Here is a 6,600-nt window from a genome sequence, read left to right as displayed (position 1 = left end):
TGGTTCCTTCAGCACAGGGACACTGATGGTGTTTACAATGCAATGTCACTATCAACATCACCAACTCACCAACCAAACAAGAAAGCCACTCGACCATAATAATTAATGAACTTTGGACTCAGGCATATGATTTGGACTTATTGTTTAATGATCACTGTTATCATAACTTGTACAGAGTATCACTCATCTACCTAGTTTGTTCAATTTTCTTTAAAATATGTACAGAAAATATGTAACATGAAAAAAAGGGGGATGTGGTGATATACATCACTGTAAGTACACAAAGGGTTAATGTACATACACTACACCTCGCTAGATGCTAGAGGGAACACCCGAGACATGACACACAGATAGTCAACCAATAGGTCAGTAAGACAGGACACGACCAATGGGCAGTCACGATATACACAGAGGTGACACTACCAGAGGAGGGCATTACACCAACCCATATATAAGGACACTGCACACATGATCTTCCTCTTTCCAGTGGAGACTCTCAGTGAGCACAGACACAGGGTTGATTGAATGTCACACCCACCACATGGATTGTAGCAGACTGGCTAGTCAGTCTGAGTAGCTATAGCAGGATTAACAGTAACGTTAAATCCAAGCAGGAGAATTATTATTAGTTTAATAAACGTGTTAAAGCTATCTCCAAGTCTGAACCTTCCTTTGTCGGAGTGCATCAAGGAAGCAGCTTATGCTAAGTCAAGAGCATAACAAAACATATGTCAGACAATGTGTCCATGTCATCTAATCAGGGAAGTGACTGTAACCTCATTAAACTGCCGGTATCGATAATCGATTGTATTGTAGTACTTGGAATCACTTTGTATTCCTTTGAATTAGTCTGGACTATCCATAGCTGTATAAGATGTGTGAGACAGCTTTATGGGCCAGAGCGACTTGGGCTGAGCTGTAGTTAAGCCAGCTGAGTTTTAGCTCTTCCGCATGCATGTGGCAAATAAAGCTATTTTGTTAAAGTTTCATACGGTCTGCAGAACTCGACTCATTTAATTCCGCTAGCAGTCGCCGTGCCACCGCTCTCCACACAGATACTGCCCCGTTGTGTGTTTCAGGCATTTTCTGTTTGTTTTCAGATTTCCAATATTTGCAATATTTGGATTTTGAATTCAGAAAGTTTCCGTGTTTGGATGGGGCGAAGAGATCAAGGTCTTGAAGTTGCACTCTGTGAAGGTACTTGCTGAGTTCCTGCGAAATGTCTTTGTACAGTGTTCAATGGGGCATTAACTCATTTTAAAAGGACAGAGAAGGAAGGTGAATTTGAATACATATATATATGCTAATATTTGCTCAGCAGGTATGAAAATACTGACTGGTGATTAATTTATAGCTCAGTAATACGGTGAGGCAAGGATGTTTGCATTTAATTGCAGGCAATTGAGCTAAGTGATTGAAATGTTCCTGTGTAATCCTGTACATTGTGAAATGGCATGACTGCACACAGAATTGGAGTAACCTTGTGATATTGGTTAATATTTGGCAGAAGACAAAGCACAGGGATAAAAGATTAATTTCTAATTTGTAGAATATGACAAGTATTACTCCTCAGGAATCTGCCTTATCTTGTCATTGTGTCCACATAACTTTTCCTTTCTGTCTCTTTATTCTCCTCTGTCTCTTAATCCAACCCTCTCCCCCCCCCCCCCCCCCCCTCTTCTGTCATTTTGATTTCTGTACCTGATTGGCATTGACTGCACCCACTCTGATTCATCATCCTTCTGTTTCTCCATCTGTTAGTCTCATGGGTGGAGGGGCTGGTTTAACACAGTGGGCTAAACAGCTGGCCTGTAATGCAGAACAAGGCCAGCAGCGCGGGTTTATATTCCCGCACCAGCCTCTCCGAAAAGGCGCCGGAATGTGGAGACTAGGGGCTTTTCACAGCAACTTCATTGAAGCCTACTCGTGACAAGAAGCGATTATTATTATTAGATGCGATGATTAAGTTGAATTAGAAAACGTGTGTCTATGGCCGGGGACAGGTGAATATTACAGCCGAGAACAGGACTGAATATAGAAGGTTTAGAAAGGATTTGAAAATGTAAAAGAGAGAGAATGAAAAAAGGTTGGCAGCTAACAAAGAAAGGAAGCTAAAAATCTTCCATAGGTACATAAATAGTAAAAGGGTGGTAAGAGGAAAAGGTGGGATGATTCCGAGCCTAAAAAGGGGGTTTCCGCATGAAAGTAGGAGGCACAACTAGGGTATCAAATGAATACTCAGCATCTGTCTTTACCAAGGGCGTAAGTGCTACTCTGGGCATGATGATAGTCAAAGACATTCTATCCCCAGAAGGATTCAGATTTGTTACCATGCTACCCAGGCCATGGTGAAATAAGAAGTCGTTCAAACACTAAAAGGGTTTTAAATTGTTAAGGAGGAGATATTGGCTTGAATGTGTTTCCTATCTGTATATATGATGAGGGTGTCGCTAGCTAGGCAAGCATTTATTGCCCATCCCTAATTGCCCTTGTGAAGGTGGTGGTGAGCTGCCTTCTTGAACCATGCTGCAATCCATGTGGTGTAGGTATACCTACAGTGCTGTTAGGGAGTGAGTTCCACAGTTTTGACCCAGTGACAGTGAAGGAAGGGTGATATATATCCAAGTCAGGATGGTGAGTGACTTGGAGGGTTACTTCTATGTACTTCTAGGTATTCCAATGTACCTGCTGCCCTTGTCCTTCAAGATGGTAGCGGTCGTGGTATTGGCAGGTGCTGTTTAGCGAGCCTTGGTGAGTTGTTGCAGTGCATGTTGTAGGTGGTATAAACTGCTGTTCCTGTGTGTCAGTGATGGAGGGAGTGAATGTTTGTAGAAGAGATGCCAACCAAGTGGGCTGCTTTGCCCTGGATGGTGTTGAGCTTCTTTTGTATTGGAGGAGTCCGAGTTGAATCATCCAATCGGCACTTCTGCCTGAAGTTTGTAACAAATGCTTCAGCCTTATATTTTGCACTCATGTGCTGGGCTCCTCCATCTTTGAATATGGGGATAATTGTGAAGCCTCCATCACCTGCCAGTTGTTTAACTGTTTACCACCATTCACGGCTGGGTTTGGCAGGACTGCAGAACTTAGATCTGATCCATTGGTTGTGGGATCGCTTAGCTTTGTCTATCACTTGCTGCTTATGCTGTTTGACATACAAGTGGTCCTGTGCCATAGCTTCACTAGGTTGATACCTCATTTTTAGGTAGAATTGGTGCTGCTCCTGGCTTGCCCAGCACACTTCAATGACTGCACTTAAATAAGTACTTTAACATGATACAAAGATTAAATTAGATGCATCAAAGAATACTGAAAGAAATGGGAGTGGAAATTGCAGAGGCCCTGGTCATAATTGTTCTGTTTCCTTTAGATTCAGGGATAGCGCTAGAGAATTGGGGAATTGCAAATGTTACACCATTGTTCAATTTAACTTTGATGACGGGGAAGCTTCTCAAAACGATAATTCAAGCCAAAAGTAATCGTCACTTGGGAAAATGCGGGTTGATTAACGAAATTCAGCATACTTAGGGAAAATAATGTTCAACTAACTTGCTGAGGCTTTTTCAAGTGGTGACAGAGCGTTGATGAGGGTAATGCTGTTGATGCAATGTACCTGAACTTCTAAAAGGCATTTATTCGAGTGCCACACAACAGACTAGTGAGCAAAGTTATAGCTCATGGAATAAAAGGGAAAGTAACAACATGGATACAAAATTGATTGAATGACAGGAAATAAAGAGCTGTGACAACTGGTTGCTTTTTTTAGAATGGAGGATGGTTATTACAGTCGAGTTCCCCAGAAGTCATTGTTAGGACACCTACTCTTCCTGACATATATTAATGGTCTAGGAATCAGAGCACCTGGAGGAAACCCACCTAGACACAGGGAAAACATGCAGACTCCGCACAGACAGTGATCCAAGCAGGAATCGAACCAGGGGCCTTGGCGCTGTGAAGCAACAGTGCTAACCACTGTGATACCATGCCGCCCTATGTGAAATTGATGCTGGAAACTGGCCATAATGAGCAAGTAGACAACATTCTTCACACTTCTATTGACTGTGTGTCAGTTTTAGGGAGATGCACTGTAACTGCAGACAGCAGGAAAAGGTCAGGACAAATTTGGAAGAGGAAATTTAGTAGCTTGGGTTCCAAAAAGGGTAGTCAACTCCCCTGATGGAGCATTAAAAGCCCTGTGCAGGCAGTGAACAGGAGAAGGGAGACTTTCTAACTGCAGTGGGAAAAAATTGTTAAGGTGATCAATACATAAGCTTAAGTCAAAGGATTTAGCTTCAATTTTGGAACATGTTTAGTATCCTTTGCAAAAGTTGTCAAGGTAAGAATATTACCTCTACCCTCACATCTATGCCACCTAGGCACATAGGAACAGGAGTAGGCCATTCAGCCCTCGAGCCTATCCACGCCATTCAAAGAGGTCATGGCTGATATATGGCCCTTAATATCTTTGCAAAACAAAAATCTATCTGCCTCAGATTTAAAATTACCAACCGTTCTCGCTTCAACTGGTGTTTGCAGGAGAGAGTTCCAAACCTCTACCATCCTTTGCCTGAAGAATGTCTTCCTAACATCTCTCCTGAACGGCCTGGCCCTAATTTTTAGACTATGCCCCCTGGTTCTAGAATCTCCAACCAGTGGAAATGGTTTATTTTTTTATCTACCCTGTCTTTTCCTGTTAATATCTTGAAGACTTCAATCAGATCACCCCTTAACCATCTAAGCACAGTGGTTAGCATTGTTGCTTCACAGCGCTAGAGTCCCAGGTTCGATTCCCGCTTGGGTCACTGTCTGTGTGGAGCTTGCACTTTCTCCTAGTGTCTGCGTGGGTTTCCCCCGGGTGCTCCGGTTTCCTCCCACAAGTCCCGAAAGACGTGCTGTTAGGTGAATTGGACAGACTGAATTCTCCCTCTGTGAACCCGAACAGGCACCGGAGTGTGGCGATTATATATTATATATTATATTATTTGAGGGGCTTTTCACAGTAACTTAATTGCAGTGTTAATGTAAGCCTACTTGTGACAATAATACAGATTATTATTATTGTTAAATTCTAGCGAAAACAGGCATACTTTGCGTAATCTCTCCTCATATCTTAACCCCTGTAGTCCAGGTATTATTTTTTGTAAACCTACATTGCTCCCTCCAAGGCCAGTATATCCTTCTGAAGGTGAAACCACACTCCTCACATCCCTTCATCCTCTTGCAATCTCCGCACCACACTTCACCCACTTACTTCCCCTACTGACATACTCTGCATCCCCTACTCACACGACCACCGCCACTCTCAGTAGCCGACACCTGGCACACAGTAGCTACACAATTCCACCATGATTTGAAGCTCTCCAATAAACTCCTTTCATTCTTGCAGGACAATGTTGCATAGAATGCAAGGAAGGACTTGGCGAGCAGAGAATGAGGAGTCCACCACAACACCTTTTGGTACTGAAGGAAAACATGAGCGCCATCATGGACAGGGAATGAGTCATCATAGCCGTGGTGAGTGACAGTATTGCGGGAGATGCAGCGTGATCTGACCCTCAAATCACCAGCTGTGGGCCGAATGCCAAGCATTGTTTCTACAGGATAGGCTAGAGGAGGGGGGTGTTCAGATGGTGAATCATTGGACAGAAATGTATAGGAACCATGGTGAGGAGATAGGGAGCGGCAGCTGGCCATTTACTGCAGGACTGAGCTCAGCCGTGGTACAGAAAGAGGCAGCGGCGTATTAATAGGAAATGCCAGGTTTACTGTGCAGTTGTCAGGATGCTTGCACAGAACGGCTCAGAGCATTAAGTGTGAACATGTTTGACCATGGCAAGGAAAAGAATTTTGTTGAAGTTACTGCTTCCTATTCAAGTTACAAGTGCAGGTCAAAAAAGCTGTGAGGGATAGGTTAATGAAATCTAATAAATAATGAACAAATTAAACCAAAGACTAATTCTTTTTCGAAATGATCAATGGCTGTTAAGAGGATACGTTAGGAGCACTATCAAGTGAGCAACGTGAACCATTTCAGCAGACACTACGAACTTTTCAGATGTGCAGCACAATCACAGGAGATGATGTTCTTCCTGCATCTAGTGGTGTACCAGGCATACTTGTCCATTCCCATTGCGAGGTTTTTATTGGGACAGATCGCAAGTCTGCCACCAGAGGCTTATAGCTTGAGAGGCGCCAATCGACATCAAGCATGGCTGACCACGAGTTTCTCCAACCTTTGTCACCAGTTATTGGCCTGTTAGAAGGATTTTGCTGATTGTTATTCAACCTGATTGACCGTATTATGAACATACCTTCCTTGACCATTAAGCCCTGGGGTGGGACTTGAACTCAGAGCTTCTGGCTCAGAGGCAGGGACGCCACCTTCTTTGCGACAGGACCCCCAAACAAAGGAGTACAATCTGCTAATTAAACTGATTTAGATTTAGATTTATTGTCCCATCTACCAAGGTACACTGAAAAGTATTGTTCTGTATACAGTCCAGGCAGATCGTTCCACGCATGTACAAAAACATACGATAAATACACAATGTAAATACATAGACATTGTCACGGGGTGAAGCATACGGAGTACAGTGTTAC

Source organism: Scyliorhinus torazame, chromosome 10, assembly GCF_047496885.1.
Source record: "Scyliorhinus torazame isolate Kashiwa2021f chromosome 10, sScyTor2.1, whole genome shotgun sequence".
NCBI classification, from domain to species: domain Eukaryota; kingdom Metazoa; phylum Chordata; class Chondrichthyes; order Carcharhiniformes; family Scyliorhinidae; genus Scyliorhinus; species Scyliorhinus torazame.
The sequence above is the reverse complement of the archived record's forward strand: the minus strand, read 5'-3'. Positions refer to the sequence as shown.